This window comes from Moschus berezovskii, chromosome 10 (assembly GCF_049115385.1).
Source record: "Moschus berezovskii isolate FMDL1 chromosome 10, NW_MosBer_1.0, whole genome shotgun sequence".
NCBI classification, from domain to species: domain Eukaryota; kingdom Metazoa; phylum Chordata; class Mammalia; order Artiodactyla; family Moschidae; genus Moschus; species Moschus berezovskii.
The window spans coordinates 7071260-7095410 of record NC_142469.1 but is presented as its reverse complement, the minus strand read 5'-3'; positions in this window follow the sequence as shown (position 1 = coordinate 7095410).

The window sequence follows — 24151 nt, the reverse complement described above, 5'->3', positions numbered from 1 at the left end:
AACACTCTGGAGGGAACAAACAGTAGAATAACAGAGGCAGAAGACAGGATAAGCGAACTAGAAGATAGAATTGTAGAAATAAATGAAACAGAGAGGAAAAAAGAAAAACGAATTAAAAGAAATGAGGACAATATTAGAGACCTCTGGGACAATGTTAAACGCTCCAACATTCGAATCATAGGAGTCCCAGAAGAAGAAGACAAAAAGAAAGACCATGAGAGAATACTTGAGGAGATAATAGTTGAAAACTTCCCTAAAATGGGGAAAGAAATAATCACCCATGTCCAAGAAACCCAGAGAGTCCCCAACAGGATAAACCCAAGGCGAAATACTCCAAGACACATATTAATCAAGTTAACAAAGATCAAACACAAAGAACAAACATTAAAAGCAGTAAGGGAAAAGCAGCAAATAACACTTAAGGGGATTCCCATAAGGATAACAGCTGATCTTTCAACAGAAACTCTTCAGGCCAGAAGGGAGTGGCAAGACATACTTAACGTGATGAAAGAAAATACCCTACAGCCCAGATTACTATACCCAGCAAGGATCTCATTCAAATATGAAGGAGATATCAAAAGCTTTACAGACAAGCAAAAGCTGAGGAAATTCAGCATCACCAAACCAGCTCTCCAACAAATGCTAAAGGATCTTCTATAGACAGGAAACACAGAAAGAGTGTATAAACTTGAACCCAAAGCAATAAAGAAAATGGCTACGGGATTATACTTATCAATAATTACCTTAAACGTAAATGGGTTGAAATTTTCAAAAAGTCTAGGAAACAATTCTCATAGCCATCAATAGTTCAGTGTTGAGTTCATGAATAGTTTTTAAAGTTTGGGACAAACTGTAGTATTTGCTATTTGAAGTACTATTTGTAATTGGCATATTACGATGTAACATTGGTCTTCATTTCCAACTTAAAACGCCTAAAAATGCCTAACAGGTTTTTAAATTTGTGAATTTTAGTTGAAATGTATTTTACGATGTTACTAAACCTGCAGAAATATTGAAATATTTCAGAGAACTTATTCACTGTACATTTAATTTATTTTATTTATAAAAGTTATGAACTGTAAAAATAAATAAATAAAATAAAAAATAAAAAAAAAAACAAAAAAAAATAAATAAATAAAAGGAAATAGTAATACTATCTGTCTTTTAAATTTGTTTAGTGGGTTAAATTACTTAAAACTGGTAAACAAAATTTGGCACAAAGTATAGGCTATTTAAGAAGTGTTTGTTAAATATATGTATTATTATTTTTGAAAATTGAAACCATTCAAAATATACTTCAGTTGTATCAATTCAGAGTTGTTGAGAGTCATGAAGAATGGGAACAAAAAACTATGATTCTTCCAGTCATAAATATAAATATAGCATGTGCATGTTCATTTGCTTTAGTCATGTCTAACTCTTTAAAACCCTATGGGCTGTAGCCTGCCAGGATACACAGTCCATTGAATTCTCCAGGCAAAATACGTGAATGAGTTGCCATGCCCTCTTCCAGGGGATCTCCCCAACCCAGGGATTGCAGGCAGATTCTTTACCCACTGAACCACAGCTGATATTATAGCAAAAGCTTTGCAACCCACAAGAGAATGGCAAATTATATTTATACTACTGAAAAGCAGAAACCTACAACCAAGATTACTCTACCCAGCAAGGAACTCATTGAAAATTGATGGTGAAATCAAAAACTTTACAGACAAGCATTAGGTAAGATAATTTAGTGCCACCAAACCAGTTTTATAAAAAATGTTAAAGGGACTTACATAGACAGGAAACACAAGAGAAGAAAAGAGGTAAAGAAACAAACCTCAAGCAATTAAGAAAATGGCAATAAGAACATATATATCAATAATTATTTTAAATATAAATGAATTAAACATTCCAACCAAAAGACACAGACTGGCTGAATGCATACAAAAACAATATCCACATAAATTCTGTCTTAAATAGACCCATTTCAGACCTAGAGACACATACAGACTGAAAGTGAGAGGATGGAAATGATATACCATGCAAATAAAAATCAAAAGAGAAATGGAATCACAATCCTCATATCAGACAAAATAAACTCTAAAATAAAGAATGTTTCAAGAGATAAGGAAGGACAATACATAATGATCAGGGGATAAATCCAACAGGAAGACATAACAATTATAAATATCTATGTCCCCAACATAGGAGGATCTTAACACATAAGACAAGCACTAATAGACATAAGAAGAGAAATCGACCATAACACAATAATAGTAAGGGTCTTTAACAACCTTTGGACAGATCATCAAAGAGAAAATTAACAAAGAAACATAAGCATTAGATGATACACTAGACCAGATGGGTCTCATTGATATTTTCAGGACAATACAGAAGAATATACTTTCTTAAGTGCACACAGAACATTCTCTAGGAAAAGCCACATCTTGGATCACAAATCAAACCTCAGTAAATTTAATAAAGCTGAAATCATACCAAGCATCTTTCCTAACTAACCACTATGAGGCTTGAAAAAAACTCCAAAAAACCCCACAAACACATGAAGATTAAACAGTATGTTTCTAAATACCAAACAGGTTACTGAAGAAATTAAAAAAAATAATCCTAGAAACAAATGACATGATAACTCAAAACGCAGATTCAACAAAAGCAATACTCAGAGAGAAGTGTATAGCAATAAAGTCCTACCTCGAGAAACAAGAAAAACATCAAATACACAACCAAACTTTATACCTGAAACAACTGAAAAAAAAAAAAAAAAGTGAAGAAGAATGACAACAACAAAGCTCCCAAATTTGGCAAAAGGAGAGATAAAATACAGAGCAGACATAAATGAAAAATAAATGAAGGAAACAATAGTAAAGATTAATAAAACTAAAAGCTGATTCTTTGAGAAGATTAACAAAAATGACAAATCTTTAGTCAGAGTCATCGAGGAAAAAAAGAGAAAAATCAAATTGACACAATTAGAAATGAAAAAGAAGTTACCACAGACAATACAGAAATACAAAGAATCATAAGAGACTGTTATCAGAAACTGTATGCCAATAAAATGGACAAACTGGAATAAATGGACAGATTCTTAGGAAAGTTCAATCTTCCAAGACTGAACTAGGAAGAAACAGAAATTATGAACAAGCCAACTATAAGCACTGAAATAAAAACTGATAGAACTCTCCCAAAAAACAAAAGCCCAGGACCAGGCAACTTCACAGGTGAATTCTATTAAACATTCAGAGAAGAACTAACGACATCCTTCTAAAACTCTTCCAAAAAATTACAGAGGAAAGAACACTGCAAACTCATTCTATGAGGCCAGCATCACCCTGATACCACAGCCAGACAAACATATGACAAAAAACAAAACAAAACAAAACAAATTATAGGCCAATATCACTGATGAACATAGATGCAAATATCCTCCACAAAATTCTAGCAAACAGAATTCAACAAAACATTAAAAAGATAGTACACCATGATGAAACTGGGTTTATCCCAGGAATGCAAGGATTCTTCAACATACTCAAATCAATAAATGTGATAGACCATATTTCCAAATTAAAAGATAAAAATACAAAATATGATAATCTAAAGAGATTCAGAAAAGCCCTTTGACAAAATTCTGAACACATTTATTATAAAAACATTTCAAAAAATGGGCACAGGAAGAACCGACCTAAACACAGCAATGGGTATATATGATTAAATCCACAGGAAACATTAATCTCAATGGTGAAAAACTGAAAGCATTCCCTCCAAGATCAGGAATACGAAAGGGTGCCCAGTCTCACCAGTATTATTCTGCATAATTTTGGAAATCCTAGCAGAGAAGAAAAATAAATAAACAAAAGCAATCCTTTTGGAAAGGAAGGCGTAAGACTCTCACTGTTTGCAGATGACATGATACTATGCACAGAACACCCTAAAGATACTATCAGAAAGTTACTGAGCTAATCAGTGATTTTAGCAAAGTCAGTACACAGAAAAAACTTGCATTCATATACACTAACAATGAAGAATCATTAGGAGAAATTAAGGAATCAATCCCATCCACCATTGCAACAAAGCAAAAAATATTCCTAGGAATAAACCTATCTAAGATAAAAGTGCTGTATATAGAAAAGTAAATGACACTGATGAATAAAGATCAAAGACAACATAAACAGATGGAGAGATCCTCCATGTTCCTGATTGGAAGAATCAATGTTGTGAAAAGAAATATACTACTAAATGCGATCTACAGATTCAGTGTGATCCCTATCAAATTTCCAATGGCAGTTTTCACAGAACTAAAACACAGCAAAAGAAACTATAAGCAAGGTGAAAAGAAAGCCTTCAGAATGGGAGAAAATAATAGGAAATGAAGCAACTGATAAAGGATTAATCTCAAAAATACACAAGCAATTCCAGCAGCTCAATTCCAGAAAAATAAATGACCCAATCAAAAAATGGGCTAAAGAACTAAACAGACATTTCTCCAAAGAAGACATACAGATGGCTAACAAACACATGAAAAGATGCTCAACACCACTCATAATTAGAGAAATACAAATTAAAACCACAATGAGGTACCATTTTACACTAGTCAGAATGGCTGCTATCCAAAAGTCCACAAGCAATAAATGCTGGAGAGGATGTGGAGAAAAGGGAACCCTCTTACACTGTTGGTGGGAATGCAAACTAGTACAGCCACTATGGAGAACAGTGTGGAGATTCCTCAAAGAACTGGAAATACAACTGCCATACGACCCAGCAATCCCACTCCTGGGCATATATACCGAGGAAACCGGAATTGAAAGAGATACATGTACCCCAATGTTCATCGCAGCACTGTTTATAATAGCCAGGACATGGAAGCAACCTAGATGTCCATCCGCAGACGAATGGATAAGAAAGCTGTGGTACATTTATACAATGGAGTACTACTCAGCGGTTAAAAAGAATACATTTGAATTAGTTCTAATGAAGTGGATGAAACTGGAGCCTATTATACAAAGTGAAGTAAGACAGAAACAAAAACACCAATACAGTATATTAACACATATATATGGAATATAGCAAGAGGATAACGATAACCCTGTATACGAGACAACAGCAGAGACTTGGATGTGTGCAGCCATCTTTTGGACTCTGTGGGAGAGGGCGAGGGTGGGATAATTTGGGAGAATGGATTGAAACATGTAAAAAATATATCACAATTTATATAGCAAAAAAAAGATTCTGAATAGACAAAGCACTCTTGGGAAAGAAGAATGGACCTGGGGAATCAACCTTCCCTGACTTCAGATTATACTACAAAGCTACAGTCATCAAGACAATATGGTACTGGATCAAAAACAGAAATATAGGAAACAGAACAACATAGAAATTCCAGAGATAGACCCAAACACATATGGGTTACTTATTTTTGACCAAGGAAGCAAGAATATGCAATAGAGCAAAGATAGTGTCTTCAATAAGTGGTGCTGGAATAACTGGATAGGTATGTGCAAAAGAATAAAATTGGAACACTTTCTAGCACCATACACAAAAATAAACTCAAAATGGATTAAAGACCTAAATGTAAGACCAGACTCTTTAAAGCCCTTCGAAGAAGACATCAGCAAAACACTCTGTAATATAAATCACATTAATCTCTATCATCCACCTCCTAGAATAATGGAAATAAAAATAAACAAGTGGAAACTAATTAAACTTAAAAACTTTTGCACAGGAAAAAAAATGTAAACAACACAAAAAGACAACCCAGAAAATGTGAGAAAATAATAGCAAAGTGAAACAAGTGACAAATGTTTAATTTCCAAAATTGATAAGCAACTAATACAAACTAATAAAGTCTGACACTGTTTCCACTCTTTTTCAATCTATTTCCCATAAAGTGATGGGACCAGATGCCATGATCTTTGTTTTCTGAATGTTGAGCTTCAAGCCAACCTTTTCACTCTCCTCTTTCACTTTCATCAAGAGGCTTTTGAGTTCCTCTTCACTTTCTGCCATAAGGGTAGTGTCATCTGCATATCTGAGATTATTGATATTTCTCCCAGCAATCGATTCCAGCTTGTGCTTCTTCCAGCCCAGTGTTCCTCATGATGTACTCTGCATATAAGTTAAATAAGCAAGGTGACAATATACAGCCTTGACACACTCCTTTTCCTATTTGGAACCAGTCGGTTGTTCCATGTACAGTTCTGACTGTTGCTTCCTGACCTGCATACAGGTTTCTCAAGAGGCAGGTCCGGTGGTCTGGGATTCCCATCTCTTTCAGAATGTTCCACAGTTTATTGTGATCCACATAGTCAAAGGCCTTGGCATAGTCAATGAAGCAGAAATAGATGTTTTTCTGAAACTCTCTTGCTTTCTCTATGATTCAGCGGATGTTGCCAATTTGATCTCTGGTGCCTCGGCCTTTTCTAAAACCTGCTTGAACATCTGGGAGTTCATGGTTCACATATTGCTGAATCCTGTCTTGGAGAATTTTGAGCATGACTTTACTAGCGTGTGAGATGAGTGCAATTGTGCGGTAGTTTGAGCATTCTTTGGCATTGCCTTTCTTTGGGATTGGAATGAAGACTGACCTCTTCCAGTCCTGTGGCCACTGCTGAGTTTTCCAAATTTGCTGGCATATTGAGTGCAACACTTTCACAGCATCATCTTTCAAGATTTGAAATAGCTCCATTGGAATTCCATCACATCCACTCGCTTTGTTCATAGTGATGCTTTCTAAGGCCCACTTGACTTCACATTCCAAGATGTCTGGCTCTAGGTCAGTGATCACGTTATCATGATTATCTTGGTCATGAAGATCTTTCTTGTACAGTTCTTCTGTGTATTCTTGCCACCTCTTCTTCATATCTTCTGCTTCTGTTAGGTCCATACCATTTCTGTCCTTTATCAAGCCCATCGTTGCATGAAATGTTCCCTTGGAATCTCTACTTTTCTTGAAGAGATTTCTTGTTTTTCCTATTCTCTTATTTTCCTCTATTTCCTTGCACTGATCACTGAGGAAGGCTTTCTTATCTCTCCTTGCTATTCTTTGGAACTCTGCATTCAGATGCTTATATATTTCCTTTTCTTTTCACTTCCCTTCTTTTCACAGCTATTTGTAAGGCCTCCTCAGACAGCCATTTTGCTTTTTTGCATTTCTTTTCCATGGGGATAGTCTTGGTCCCTGTCTCCTGTACAATGTCACGAACCTCCGTCCAGAGTTCATCAGGCAAAACAGTGGAAACAGTGTCAGATTTTATTTTGGGGGACTCCAAAATCACTGCAGATGCTGATTGCAGCCATGAAATTAAAAGACGCCTACTACTTTGAAGGAAAGTTGTCACCAACCTTGATAGTACATTAAAAAGCAGAGACATTACTTTGCCAACAAAGTTCCGTCTAGTCAATGCTATGATTTTTCCCGTGGTCATGTATGGATGTGAGAGTTGTACTGTGAAGAAAGCTGATCGCTGAAGAATTGATGCTTTTGAACTGTGGTGTTGGAGAAGACTCTTGAGAGTCCCTTGGACTGCAAGAAGTTCCAACCAGTCCATACTAAGGGAGATCAATCCTGGGTGTTCATTGGAAGGACTGATGCTAAAGCTGAAACTGCAATACTTTGGCCACCTCATGCGACGAGTTGACTCACTGGAAAAGACTGATGCTGGGAGGGATTGTGGGCGGGAGGAGAAGGGGACGACCGAGAATGAGATGGCTGGATGGCATCACCGACTCTGTGGACATGAGTTTGTGTGAATTCCGGGAGTTGGTGATGGAAAGGGAGGCCTGGCGTGCTGTAATTCATGGGGTCATGGAGAGTCGGACAGGACTTAACGACTGAACTGATCTGATTCCAGCAGTTTTTAACAAGGAGGTGATAAAGGAAGAGGTGAGAGCAGGAAGGACAAATGGTCAAAATCTCCTCAGGGTGAATTATTTAATCTTAGCAAAGAGTGAGGACAGAATGCTATTTTAGTGAGTGGAATTTAGGAATGAAATTTTCTGCAATATATAGGCAACTTTGCACCACTCCTTCCTTGTTTTGTTGCTCAGCCATATTTGACTCTTTGCAGCCCCATGAACTGTAGCCTGCCAGGCTCCTCTTTCCTTGGAATTTTCCAAGCAAAACTACTAGGATGTGTTGCCATTTCCTACTCCAAGGGATCTTCACAACCCAGGGATCGAATCCATGTCTCTTATGTTTGCTGCATTGTCAGGCAGATTATTTACCACTAGTACCACCTGGGAAGCCCATAGGTAACTCCTAACTGCAAATTATTGTCCCACCAAAAGTCCCAATGATACTTCAAAGCCAATATATATTTTTTCTAACAAATTTTAAACAATGTAACTATTTCATGGATTAGAACTTGTATAGAATGTATTTTGCCATACGTGCTTGCTTACAGGGTTCTTCAAAATTTTATAGTTATTTATTATTCACTAATATTTTTCATAAACAAATAGAAAGAGTTTGGTTTAGGATTTGATTTCCTCTAAGCTTTTGGAGACTGAAATAACTGGCAACACCTTCTTTCCTAATAACCCTTCTGTTGTTGAAATGAAAATATAAATTTACATTTCAGATTGGTTCCTTTGGAAAATTACAATTTTTTATAAATCATTATTATAACCATTTTTTATCTGTGTCACCTCTCTCAGAATGATACATCAGTTTGCTAAACTTGGAGTAACAGAAAACAAAAACTGATTCTTAAAATAAAATAGGGGCTCATAAACTTGCAAATAATGAAATATACGGTTGGGCTGTTCAAGTGAGTTCAACAATGTTTTGCTTTCTTCTATGTATGTGCTATGCATCCTGAAGTTCCATTCTCAAAGTAACCTTGTGCTTACAAGATGACAACCAGTATTCTCATCATCCCATTTGCTTCTCAGGAAGTAAGAAAGAGGGAAGACAAACAGACATACGCCAGTTGACTTAAATCCCCTCCTCTTTTGATTTCCCAGTGTACATGACCAGAAACTATTGATAAATCTCATCAGCCAGGACTTAGTTACATCCAGGTCAGCCCTATTTGTATAGGAGACTAGTAAATGCAGTTTCCTTTGCCAGAAATATTCTACCACCAACAAATGTAACTTTCTGTTGGTGAGGAAGCTGATGAGAATCAATAAAGAATAGCAAAAATCAGTTTCTGTTTAAAGATTAAGAACAATAATTAGACAATTCAGAACAGATGCTAAGGGGGAAAAATGAGGCTGCAGGATGGGGTGAGGGAGACTGGGTCACTTGGTGTGAAGCCCAGGCTCTGAATGTCAGGAGGCTGGCCAGAGGCAATGGCAGTGACCCAGCAGGTGTGCCAGCTTGTTGATAGATCCAAGCAAGCAGGACATTATGGCAATAGGTTCACTGGCTCTAGCAAAGATTATGTCTGCAGTGTTAATTTTGAGTAGTTCAATTTGGAATAAGGATCTAATCATAGAATCTGTACAGCTAGCAATTTACCAAACAGCCATAATTATGTTTCTCATTTGTTTTCCTTTTTGAAATATTCCTCCAGGGAAAATGACTTAGAATATGCAAACTTTTTTTTTCAATTCAAGTATCATATTAACACATTTTTTATTATTTTTTATCATTGTGAAAAGAAAATGAATGAAAAATTATTTACCACTCTTGTCTATGTAACAATCTTGTGAAATTTTGAATATTACATAACAGAGCCAAAATCCAAATCAATTTCTGTCTCCTGCCAACTCTCGTGTGTTTAACCACCATTTACATAGCAATCCCTCTAGGATTTCTCTGAACTGCTACATTAATGGATATAAAGTAGCTGAATGATGAAAGAAAATCAAACTGCTTTTTCCATACCTAAAAGTACATGGAAAACTGCTTAAACCTGAGGGTTATTAACAAACCACTGGACCGCTCAAATGGAAAAGGCATTTAAACTGCCCATTCTGGGATATATTCAAGGAAGGAGACACTTGGGGAAGAGAATAGAGGAGGACTCTTTGTAGGAAAGTGATTAGAATTACTTGGATTCATCCCAAAAGATAGGACCAGGTCTTGTGGTAGAATCTACAGATAAATGAAATGACTCATTGAATCACCAAGACTGTTCAGTTCAGTTCAGTTCAGTCGCTCAGTCGTGTCTGACTCTCCGCGACCCCATGAATCAAAGCACGACAGGCCTCTCTGTCCATCACCAACTCCCGGAATTCACACAAACTCATGTCCACAGAGTCGGTGATGCCATCCAGCCATCTAATTCTCGGTCGTCCCTTTCTCCTCCCGCCCCCAACCCTTCCAAGCATCAGAGTCTTTTCCAGTGAGTCAAAATTATTCCATGCCTGGGGTTGTGTAAGCAGTCTGAATAATTATCTATATCACATATTTTAAGTGAATCACCTAGTTGATTAGCATTCTCACGGCTCTAGGGAAAACAGAAAGCTTGTTGAAAAGAGCATTGCTTCCAAAGTACGATATCATTCCTTTATCATCAGATTCATAGGGGTACTTGAAAGAAATGGTGATCAAGGAACCCTATCTAAATCCATAAACTTCCCTGGTAGTTCAAGTGGTAAATAATTTGCCTTCAATGTGGGAGAATCAGATTCTATCCCTAGATTGGAAAAGTACCCTGAAGAAGGGAATGACAACCCACTCCAGTATTCTTGCTGGGAAATCCCACAGAGAGAAGGGTCTGGTGGACTACAGTCCATGGTTTGTAAAAGTGACTAAACCACTACCATCATCATGATATATTAATTTTTCATGTTTTAGGGAGATGTGACCACAAAAGTGAATCATGTGATTTTGAAATTTAGATATCATTTATATTAATCCAAAGCATTTTAAAAGCTTGGAATGGAATAATACAATTGTTCTCAACAGATTTTTTTAAGTACAAAAGCTTCATGTGGATCCCTTAAGCCAAATCAACACCAACCACTGATGCGAATTATCTGTACCATGTACACTCAGAGTATCTATATATAAAAATAAAGGTCAGTTTTACAGTAACTACGTTCAAAGATTTATCATTATTTAATAAGTAAAACTTAGAAAAATTCTAAGATTTACATGTACTTCAACAATATAGAAGAATAATAGTCTTTATAAAGTGTGACTTTTTTGAATGACTGAAAACACCTTACTTCAAAAAATGACAACTCAAAATAAAATTTCTGTCTACAATTCTTGTGAGCACTAATATCCATTTGCTTTCATATTCAATGCACTCATTTCCTTGCAAAGAAAAAAAAAAGTCTATATTTGATTCTGAAATCAATCAGTATTCAACTGGTTAATAAACTCTAACCACCAATCATAGTTTATTTTTTCCATCAAACCAGAATACTTTGAAACACCTTCTTTAGACATTATAACTACTATTACTTTAAGTTATAAATTAATATGATTACTTTATAAAATATTTTAAAATAGGATGGAAAAAAAAATTAAGTAGAAAAAAACTAACTTAGCTTTCCAAAATTAATCTTCTCATCTTCCCTATCTCTTAACCAGAAAATTTGCCACACTAGCAGCTATGTAAGGTGTATCAGCATTGCCATAGTGAAATGGTGCTGTGTTTCCGTAATTAGAGGAAGAACATTCAAGTTTCAAAATTCTGTCTCCTGCTGAGCTATCTCACTCTTGACCTCAAACTGTCCATTCTCACCAACCCCAAAACAATTCTTAGAAAGTGAGCCCCCACATCCTCAAAGAGTAAGCCTCTTTTGTTTGTTTGCTTGTTTGTCTGTTTTCTCCTTCTTCTCACTATATTACTCAATACAAGAATCTCAGAGTTAGTCTCCAATTTTTCCTTCTCTTCACCTTCCTCATCCAGGTCACCATAACTCCTGCTTATTCTCTCTCCCAAGCTTAGATAAAGTTGTCTGGTTTTCCACACTTTCAGTACAAGCCCCTAGCCCAGAGAAATAGAATCTCTTACCTGAACTTGGGAAGGAAACCCCGCGCGGGAGTCTGCACCTCTCATCTCCTTCATATAAAACTGCATTTCCCTGCCTACACTTCCAGTATCTTCCCATTTAGCTCCAGAAATAAAGACCAAATACACATTCTGAATTGCTCATGTTTTGTTTCCTTTGTAACATTTTTCCTTTAGTTACTAAACACTGCATTATGTTATATGATTATTTTAGTATGTCTCCCAATATATAATGTAAGCTCCTGAAATCAAAGATTGTTTCTGTCTTATTCACTCTGCAGATGCTGACTAGTTTTTTGATTTGTTTATTATTTATGTATGTATTTTGGCCACATCTCATGGTATGCAGGATCTGAATCTTAGTTCCCAGAACAGGGATTGAACATGCGACCCCTGCAATAAAGAATGGAGTCTCGACCACTGAACCACCAAGGAAGTCCCAATCCTCACTAGCTTTTGAAATATAGTGGAATGCATGATGACTGCTAACGCTTTTACATATTCAATCCAGTTTTTCTCCTTTTTTATATTTCAAGTATTTTTGTGATCATGTCATCATATATGTTCACTTAAACTTTTGTGTTATAAAAATGCTAATAAATATCAATTATAGATGAAATATTGGTTATGCTCAATAATATGTATAAGAAATATATTTTGAGTTTGTTAACTTATAATGTTGTTTCCTACTCATCTGTATAAATTTTAACTTTAAAATAATTTTTAAATTACAGCATATTTGCAAAAATAATACAGAGCTCCTGTATACCCTTACTCAAATTATCCTAATGTCAAAATTTTATGTAACCATAGTTCTAAGTTTTATTCTAATTTCACCAGTTTTTCCACTAATGTCTTTTTTCTGTTGCTGAATATGAGAATCCAACATGCATTAAGTTGCTACATGCTTTGATCAGCTATAATTTTTTATAAACTTATATTTTGCAATGTTTGTAACAAGCAATGTTGTGATAGTTTCAGGTGAACAGCAAAGTGACTCAGCTGTACGTATGCATCTCTGTTAAAAGTTGTGTAGCAGTGGGTATCAGAGGGGAGTTTGGGGGAATGGATATCCTACAGTTTTTGATACTCTGTTAGTTTTTTACTTTTAAGAACTTGATAATTTTGAAAAAAAAACTTTAGTCATTTCTTTTACAGAAAGTGCCTCAATTTGCTTTTGTCTGATGTTTCCTTGAAATTAGATTAAAGCTTTGCATTTTGGCCAAGAATGCCATAGAGTTCGTGAGTGTAAAATAACAAGTCATATTACTGGTAATCTTAATCACTTGAATAAAGTTATAATTCAGTGGTAACATTATATCATTTTTATTATCCTTATTGTTATTATCATGACTACTATTGCTACTACTACTTAGACAGCTATTTTTATAACCTTTGGAAGCACTTTAAGTTTGGATGCTATTTTCTGTAGACAAGCCTCCATCCTTTCTTAAGAACTCCCTCACTTTTTGGCACTACATATGTTACAGACTCACTAGAAAAGACTCTAAAGCTGGGAGGGATAGGGGTAGGAGGAGAAGGGGACGACAGAGAATGAGATGGCTGGATGGCATCACCAACTCGATGGACATGAGTTTGGATGAACTCTGGGAGTTGGTGATGGACAGGGAGGCCTGGCGTGCTGTGAGTCATGGGGTTGCAAAGAGTCAGACATGACTGAGCGACTGAACTGAACTGAACTGATGTTCCAGACTCATCCGTTAAGGGTCTGATATGCATATATGCATATATAATTTTTGAGATACATATGTTTTTAGTGATATCAAGAGGCACAAGTACAAAAAATATAACTCTGGTCTTTGTACAACATAATCAACAACCAGAACAACACTGCAGCATCAATCGCTTAGAAAGTGATCCAAGAAAAGCTGAATACAAAAGGTTTACCCAGGTCTAAATGCTCATCTGTATTTGATTTCTGTGTGTATCTTTCTATTTATCTGTCTACTTATGCTTGATTCAACAAGATAAGTTCCTTCCAGCATTCCTCCTTTGTTTATTTTCAATTTCATTCTCTGGCAGTGAGAAATCTGGGTTAAGATTCTTTTAATGTTAACACTATTCTGGGTATAATAATTTTTAGCATAGCTACAAATATAAATAATTCCTAGGTTAAAGAAGAACTTAGAAAACTAAGCACTTACACTTGTTGATTTTCCCAATTAAGGGCAAAGCTACTTAATGTATTCATGAAATTCAAGTTTAAAATTACTAGCAATTACTTGGGGTTGGCAATTTTCTTGTCCCAAGAAAAGAGTATATTATGACCTTTATAATATAATGTGACCTTTTTTATGTAGGCAACCATCTACATTTTTTTACAAATATGTCTAGACCACATTGGGCCTCCCCTGCTGGCTCAGTTGGAAAAAAAAGGCAGGAAATCACCAGCAATGCAGAAGACGGCCAGCAATGCAGGAAACTTGGGTTGGGAAGATCTCCTGGAGAAGGACATGGTAAACCACTCCATTATCCTTTCTTCAAAATTTTATTTTGCTTGCAATTGGTGTATGATTACTTTTCAATATTGTATGGTTTCTGCCATATATTAGCATCAATCAGCCATAGGCATATATATGTCCCTCCCTTCTTGAAACTCCCTCCCATCTCCCTCCCCATCCCATCTCTCTAAGTTGTCACAGAGCACCAGTTTTGGATTTCCTACATTATACATCAAATTCCCACTGGCTATTTATATGACATATGGTAATATATGTATGACCTGTATGAAGGTCAGGAAGCAACGGTTAGAACTGGACATGGAACAACAGACTGGTTCCAAATAGGAAAAGGAGTGCATCAAGATTGTATATTGTCACCCTGCTTATTTAACTTATATGCAGAGTACATCATGAGGAATGCTGGGCTGGAAAAAGCACAAGCTGGAATCAAGATTTCTGGGAGAAATATCAATAACCTCAGATATGCAGATGATACCACCCTTATGGCAGAAATTGAAGAGGAAATGAAGAGCCTCTTAATGAAAGTGAAAGAGGAGAGTGAAAAGGTTGGCTTGAAGCTCAACATTCAAAAAACAAAGATCAATGCATTTGGTCCCATCACGTCATGGGAAATAGATGGGGAAACAATGGAAGCAGTGTCAGACTTTATTTTTGGGGGGCTCCAAAATCACTGCAGATGCTGATTGCAGCCATAAAATTAAAAGACACTTACTCCTTCGAAGGAAAGTTATGACCAACCTAGATAGCATATTGAAAAGTAGAGAAATTATTTTGCCAACCAAGGTCCATCTAGTCAAAGCTATGGTTTTTCCAGTGGTCATGTATGGGTGTGAGAGTTGGACTGTGAAGAAAGCTGATCGCCAAAGAATTGATGCTTTTGAACTGTGGTGTTGGAGAAGACTCTTGAGAGTCCCTTGGACTGCAAGGAGATCCAATCAGTCCATTCTAAAGGAGATCAGTCCTGGGTGTTCATTGGAAGGACTGATGCTTAAGCTGAAGTTCCAATGCTTTGTCTACCTCATGCGACGAGTTGACTCACTGGAAAAGACTCTGATGCTGGGAGGGATTGGGGGCAGGAGGAGAAGGGGACGACAGAGAATGAGATGGCTGGATGGCATCACCGACTCGATGGACATGAGTTTGGGTGAACTCCGGGAGTTGGTGATGGACAGGGAGGCCTGGCGTGGTCTGATTTATGGGGTCGCAAAGAGTCGGACACGACTGAGCAACTGAACTGAACTGAACTGAACTGAATGTATGTTTCAATGCTACTCTCTCAAATCATCCCATACTTTCCTTCACTCACTGTGTCCAAAATCTGTCTTTACATCTGTCTTTATATCATCTTCATTGCTGCCCTACACATAGGATCATCAGTAACATCTTTCTAGATTCCACATAAAATTCCATGGACAGAGGAGTCTGGCAGGCTACAGTTCATGGGGTCACAAGAACTGGATACAAGTTACCTAGTAAACCACTACCACCATGCCACATTGAGCCCCAACACAGATGTGACAAAGAAACATATAGTCCTGTCCCAGAAGGGAACAGATCCAGCGCAGGTGTTTTCTTTTGAGAGTGTGGTGTGGTGTATGGTTTTAGTTTTCACAATGAAGGGGAAAGGAAAGCATACAGAAGAAGAATAGACATTCCTCGCCACTTCTGTTCCAGAGTCCGAGTGATGCATGTGAAAATTTAAGCTCTTCTTAACTCTCTTCTCTCAGTCAGCCGATTCTCATGTATGAACTCTTGGCTGGATGGGTCAAGTGAACTTGCGCAAAACAAGAGAGCATTGTTTATAAAAACATCCACACAGTGCTGTAAAAAAATAGCAAAATATGCTTTTCCATTGTTCTTTTTTTTTTTTCTTGTTCTAGGAACTCTTAAAAGTTTAGATGATATCAGATTTATACCACCACAATCACTCCAGAATATTTACTCAGTGTAGAATAATCTTGTTTAAAAAAGACGATTCACTAAATATACAGGGTAAAATAGACTACATTGGATAATACAAATATAGAAACAAAACTTAAGCTCCTTTATGTTTATTATTTTCAATTATGACCCCACAGAACTATGTGATATATTATGAAGATGAGAATATCTTTCTATGTTAAAATCAAATCTTTAAATCTAGTTCTTTCTTTAAAATTGGCATTTAAAAAATTGATTTTTACTACTGTATTTTTCTTTTGCAGTATGTATGTGCATGTTCAGCCATGCCCAGCTCTTTGCAATCCCATGGACTTGCCAGACTCCTAAAACCTTATTCTCTTACTTCAGTACTTACCTCTCCCAAAGAGGGATGAAAAGGCTATAAGCAGGGTTGGTCTGGGGACTCACCAGGCCCACATTCTGCCTCTTTTTGACCAGTGTGATAATTGCAACCTCAGTTCAGTTCAGTCGCTCAGTCGTGTCCGACTCTCCGCGACCCCATGAATCACAGCACGCCAGGCCTCCCTTTCCATCACCAACCCCTGGAGTTCACTCAAACTCATGTCCACAGAGTCGGTGATGCCATCCAGCCATCTCATTCTCGGTCGTCCCCTTCTCCTCCCGCCCCCAACCTTTCCCAACATCAGAGTCAACTCGTCACATGAGTTGGCCAAAGTATTGGAGTTTCAGCTTTAGCATCAGTCCTTCCAATGAACACCCAGGATCAATCTCCCTTAGAATGGACTGGTTGGATCTCCTTGAGGTACAAGGGACTCTCAAGAGTCTTCTCCAACACCACAGTTCAAAAGCATCAATTCTTCGGCGATCAGCCTTCTTCACAGTCCAACTCTCACATCCATACATGACCACAGGAAAAACCATAGCCTTGACTAGACGGACCTTTGTTGGCAAAGTAATGTCTCTGCTTTTTAATATATTATCAAGGTTGGTCATAACTTTCCTTCCAAGGAGTAAGCGTCTTTTAATTTCATGGCTACAATCAGCATCTGCAGTGATTTTGGAGTCCAAAAAAATAAAGTCTAACACTGTTTCCACTGTTTTTCCATCTATTTCCCATGAAGTGATGGGACCAGATGCCATGATCTTTGTTTTCTGAATGTTGAGCCTCAAGCCAACCTTTTCACTCTCCTCTTTCACTTTCATCAAGAGGCTTTTTAGTTCCTCTTCACTTTCTGCCATAAGGGTAGTGTTATCTGCATATCTGAGGTTATTGGTATTTCTCCCAGCAATCTTGATTCCAGCTTGTGCTTCTTCCAGCCCAGAGTTCCTCATGATATACTCTGCATATGAGGCACCAGAGATCAAATCGTCAATATCCGCTGGATCATGAAGAAAGCAAGAGAGTCCCAGAAACACATCTATTTCTGCTTCATTGACTATGCCAATGCCTTTGACTGTGTGTATCACAATAAACTGTGGAAAATTATGAAAGAGATGGGAATACCAGACCACCTGACCTGCCTCTTGAGAAACCTGTATGCAGGTCAGGAAGCAACAGTTAGAACTGTACATGGCAAAACCGACTGGTTCCAAATAGGAAAAGGAGTGCGTCAAGGCTGTATATTGTCACCTTGCTTATTTAACTTATATGCAGAGTACATCACGACAACTTCAGGCAGGTTTAAAGGATAGAGTCATAGCTGGGGGTCAGGGTAGTTGGCAGGAAGACCCCCTGACAAAATTTGCTTGTATGCTGTTCCTAGAAGGAGAAAAAATATTCATGCAACAAAGGACGAATTTTGTTTTTAGTTTTAAATTTTATTCGTTATTCTATTTTTTAATGGAATGCACATACCTATTCTTCTCTTGTTATCAGAAGTAAAGAGTTCCTTATGTGCCCAGTATTCTTAGAACCAAGAATGGAATTATTCTTGTAAATATTGAGATTTATAGCTTAAAAAAAAAAAAAAAATTGGCCATCCTCATCTGAGTGGGCCAGACATGGCCCCTACTGGTAAATTTCCCTCTTGTCCAGGGAACCTCAGCAGTGGGCTCCCAAGACTGTCAAGAGAGCTGTCAGGAAACTGCCAGGATTCAGTGGCTTTGGCAATTTGGGAAAATATGCTACACTTGAGAGAGGCCCCTCTCATAACTGGATGCACACTGAGATGCTGGATCCCGGTAATGGACATGCGTGGATGCCCATAGGCCTTTTCTGGCTTGAAGAAGGAGGAGGTCACATGAAAGAAGAGGGTGGTCTCTGCGTACTGAGACTGATCTTCAGCCAAGGCAAGAAGACAGAACCTCAGTCTGCGATCACAGAGACAGAAATCTACCAAAAATCTGAATAAGCTTGGAAGTTTAGATTCTTCTCCGGAATTTCTGTGTAAGAGGTCAGCCTGGCCAACATTTAATTTTGATCTCATGAGGACATATACGGGGCGCCTATCAAGCCCACCCAGTTTCTAACCTACAGAACTATGAACTAATGAATGGGTGCTTAAGACACCAAGTTGTTGATAATTTGTTAGGCGGTAATTGAAAGCTAATACAAACTGCCTCTTAGCATTCCAGCTGTGGCTTCATCTAAGAAAACTTCAGTGGCCTAAGATTATGGTTCAACCAGATAAACTGTGTGGCAGGGGAGGGAGTGAAGGTGAGGTGTAAGGAGAAAAAAAAAAAAACCAAAACAGGCTAGTTACTCTGGTGTTAAATTATGTATATATATGTATGTATGTGTATATGTATTGATCTCTTGACATGGTCCTTGATGCGGAGCTCTTAAAATCTTTGTAAAGAAGCCTGACAGGAGAATCTTTTGTAGTAACTTTTAGTCCTTGATTCCAATTGCTGGCAAAGATCTCATGAGGCTGTTGAGATTTCCTGAGTGATAAGAACATCTGACACCATGCTTCTAAATCCCTTGGAGTTTCCTAGAGTGTCTTTTGTTATAGTGAAGGGACTCTTCCTAGATTCCTGGATGGGGGATGGTCACCAGAAAGACCAAGTTATAATTAAAAATTTGGGACTTTCAGCCCCATCTTTCACTCCCTAGATAGAAGAGAGGGATTATACATGGAAATAGTAATTGACCATGCTTCTGGTATGAAGCCTCAAGAAAATCCCAATAGTATGAGGTTCAGAGAACTTCAGGGTTGTTGAAGACATCCGTGTGCTAGGAGGGTGGCATCCCAACCCACTTGCTGGACGTCAGCTTCTGTGCTATTGAGAAGTTTGAGGTGTCTTTTATCTAACAAGTCCTTGTGCCTCCTCAATGTGTTCTGGGCTCAGCAAAGAAGATATAAGCCTCCCCTGCTGGCCTGCCATCTAGGTAGGTAACAAAGAGGATGCAATCCTTCTCTCCAGTGATCAGGACATGCTTTCCAAAAAAGCTTCCTTTCTCAGGTGTGCCCATGGGAGGGAGCCCTATCTGCAGGCAGGGACTTGACTTTCCCTGCAAAGGAAATTGAAGTACCTTCTCAAGAAATTCTTCATCTGCTTGCATCATAAACTCAATTGTAAACTCATCACCCCACACAATATCTATGGCTGTACAATGCCAGGTCTCTGAACTCCTCACACAAACACCTAGCTAAAACATCTCTACTCCTTTAACCCTGGGATTTCAACTTGTTGCACTTCCTTTGGTAATATTGAGTTCTTTGAAGAATCCTGAAATATCTTGAAATGAAGGCTGCCAAGATGAACTCCAAACACTGACTATAGTCTCATTATCAATAATCTTGCTGCAAGTACCACTTTCATATTTATAATTTACTCTCTCTGAATCTGAAAACCTATGGTTATAAGGTTCTGAAACTATTGCTTAAATTAAGTTCCTCAAGTTCTTCCCCACACTGTCCACTTATCCTGCATCTGCATGGTGGACCCCAAAATACTGCATCCTGAGAAGGCCTGGATGGACAGAGATCTTGGCTGGACCTGGGGTTCCTGACTCATTTCAGTACCAGCATCGTGACCCTCAAAGCCACACCTATGAAATTTTTAGAAAAAAATAAATCATAAAGTATCCATCATTCAAAAGAAGAAATGGAGTGTCTATAACTATTTTCAATTCAAAAATCCTAGATTCTTATGCATCAGTATCATGGATGTTATCTGGGTATTATATGTGTATGTGTTGTCTTAAATAGTGACAGAAATAAAGGAAAAATTAAGCTTGAAATGGATGCAGGGAGTAAAAGGGATATTTACCTTAAAACAGAATGGAAAGAGAATAGATTATGTCTTGGCAGGCCAAGATTTCTTACTGTAGTAAATAGAAAAGAAAAGAACATATTAAAAAAAAAAAAAAAACATTAAAAATGAAAGTTAGTAACTATCCATGGGGTCACAGAGTTGGATGTGACTTGGTGACTGAACAAAACAATAAGGAAACCCCATTCATGAAGGGTTCAATTCCCCACCTCCTAAAATCGTCACCTTGGTGAGTAGATTTTTCACATATGAATTTGATGGTGGGGGGGTAGGGATCATAGCAGGACCCATCTGTGGATTTGGGAAAGAAAGAGTGCTCTGAGTCTATCCTGAAAACCTGCCTAACCCTGTTCAATCCCCTTTTAGAGCGCCCTGATTGGCCTCCACCCGATCTCCCCATCCTAGAAAGTGTACGCCCTATGCTGGAAGTGCTCTGAAGCTTCTATAGTCAATTCTATGCATGTGGTTGTTGATTCTACATCTGAATTAACATGTTAAATACCTTTGCTTCTACTTCCCATTAGTATCAGAAGGAATTCCCCAAATGGAAAAAAAAAAAAAAAAAGGCACATGGAGACAATTGCTGGGAACTTTGGGGTTTACAATCATTCAGTTCAGTTCGGTTCAGTTCAGTCGCTCAGTAGTGTCCGACTCTTTGCGACCCCATGAATCACAGCACGCCAGGCCCCCCTGTCCATCACCAACTCCGGGGGTTCACTCAAACTCATGTCCATTGAGTCGCAGATGCCATCCAGCCATCTCATTCTCTGTCGTCCCCATCTCCTCCAGCCCCCAATTCCTCCCAGCATCAGAGTCTTGAAGACAATAGGCATCTTTTTTGGGTCCCACCACTCTAACAGTCCTTACAGCTGTGAGTCTCTCTGCTTGATGATGTTGATGATAGGCACCTCAAGGAATGGGAAGGAACCCCTGCCTTGAGGATTTGAGCTCATTATATCCCTGGCTTGACAAGTGGACACATTTATTTTCAAAGGCACCCATGAGCTTAATATGAAATTTATGTGTAAATGGAGCATGCTTCTCAGGTGGTGCATTGGTAAAGAATCCACCTGCCAATGCAGGAGATGCAAGAGATGAAGGTTCAATCCCTGGGTCTGGAAGATCTTCTGGAGTAGGAAATGGCAACCGTCTCCAGTATTCTGCCTGAGAAATTCCATGCACAGAGTAACCTGATGGGCTCCAGTCCCTGAGGTCTCAAAAAGCCGTACACAACCAAGTGACTGAGCATAGCACAGCATAACCTGAGCACGTGCACCATGGTCTTGCGGCTGCTTAGATGATATTCCTTTCTGGGGGTAGATCAACTCAGGCTCAATGATTAACAAAGAAAATAGGGCCAGGAACTTATCTAGTCAAACAGAAAATTTATATTCAAAAACACTGTTTATTTGGCCCCGGTGACTCCTCGGTATTTTTGTGAAAAAGTGGCATCTCATGAAGGAAAATTGCATTCCCATTCCATTGACTGATGCAAAGCTGGTCTTCAACAAGGCCCTTAACTCACAGAGCTTCACTGTGCTTTGGCCAAGGCAGAACTTGATCATGTCCACTAGACTGCTGCGCTCTTCTATATACAGTTGAGAAAGGCATGGTATCTATTGAATATGTCCAGCTTAAGGCTATTGTTATTTATCTGGCCAATTCTACCCTTGATTAATCTATTATATGCTCAGTGTGCTTGAGCTATTTCCTAAGAGGTTGGATTCCAGTTTAGTTTCACACTCAGAAAACTACAGATTGGGGAATTAAAGATACCACGTTTGGAAGATGCACATAGCCCTCTTCCAACAGATGAAATTCCACATCTGAGATAAATGTCAGAGTTTCTAGACCATCACAGAATAGCCACACTAAGGGCTGCTTAACTGAAGAGGCCAAATGGAGTCAAGTTCCTGATTAAGAGACTTAAAATTCAAATTGTTGTCACTATTGCCTTATGCTCATAATTGTGACAGATATGGCAACAAAACTACTCTCTGAGACTAGGCACAAAGTAAACAGATCTCTGTGCCTGATGCAGAGGCCAGCAGTACCTGTCAGACATGTGGCTTCTGCCAGACTTGTGGCTCCTTGTTGGTCTATTTGCTTCCTAACAACATGGCAGATTGTGAACCTGCTCACTCCTGACTACCAGAATTTGATCACCCTCATGACTGGTGAGGTCACACCAAAATGGGCACTTATTCAAGTCATGTTGCTGCTGTTTCTGTGTGATCAGCTGACTTTGGTCATATGATCATGGCTTTTGAAACATTTATGTTTTCAGTTTCCTGATGATCTCATGTGCTAATGAATCACACTTTTTCACAGAAGCTAATGAACAATGGTCTGGTATTCAACATTTTCAATAAACTTTTCATGTACCCTAATAGCATTGACATCATTGATCATTGAAGCATCTTCCTCAAAATTCATAATTTATGACTATGTCTCCCTCACTTGCTCTTAGTCTACATACCTTAGTAGGGCAGTTTGGTCATGAATGGAGCTGTCCTCAGAGAAGGACCATTTCTGCTCAGTGACTTTCTAGATAATGATCAGAATGAAAGGTGTGGGATTTCATATATGTCTCTTTTGAAAGCCTGGAATTTTTCTCTGCTCAATTTTGGGCAGATTCTTTCTCTCCCACAATTGAATCCCTGGGTGGAACTGGTTGGTAACTGTTCCAACTGACAGCTCAGTTAGACAGTGGCGAAAATGTTGATTGAGCCACTTGGAGTCTCATGATGACTTGAGGTAATAATAGAGCAAAAGGAAAAGGAACACTTGACCATGTACAATGACTGCCAACCCCTCAAAAAGTGGCCCACACAGAAAAGGGACAAGCAGATATTCTTACATGTTATAAAAAATCATTTTTCCCTTCCACACATGGTTTTGAATAAAATAGCTCATTTCCAGTAAATGCAGATTGAAGCTATTGGGGCTTGAGGATTTGTGGTCAATAGAAGAAACAACAGTTCTGACTCCTGGAGAAGGAATACCTCCTGGAGTTACAGGAGAGTGAGGAATTGATAACCTTTGTCTTTTGCAATCATCCTATAAAGGAGAATGCCCTTGTGCAGACCTCCCAAATCACTGCAAGATCCTTAAATATACCAAGTTTCTGGGTCTACCATATCTAACTAAACAACTTTGACCAGAATTAATCATTACTTTCCTTAATCTAACTGAGATGAGCATTACAGACAGAAAGAGATGGCCCAAATTAGGCATCCTCATGTGAAATACTGGAGGGAACATCACTTGTAGACCATACATTTGAAGCCCTCTGCAAAATTAAGCAAAACTAACTAACTCTTCCTTAGGGAAGACTCTGGTAGAATGTGCGTCATTTAAGCATCAATCTCTCCCTTCCATATTCTCCAAAACAAAATTATTAAAAATAATTACTTGAAATTTTAAACACATTTCCCATAAAAATGATGTTATTAAAAATAATAACAAAATGAAGACATGCATTTATTGATTTAACTGGGTCTATGACTAGTGGCTAACCACTTGGTTATTTGGAGTCAAGGAGTCCTGAGTCACAAGAGAGGAAGAGTTGGAAAAGGATTTCGTCAGCTCAGTGATCCAGAGCTGGCCACTGAGAACAATTCAAATTTCACAGCT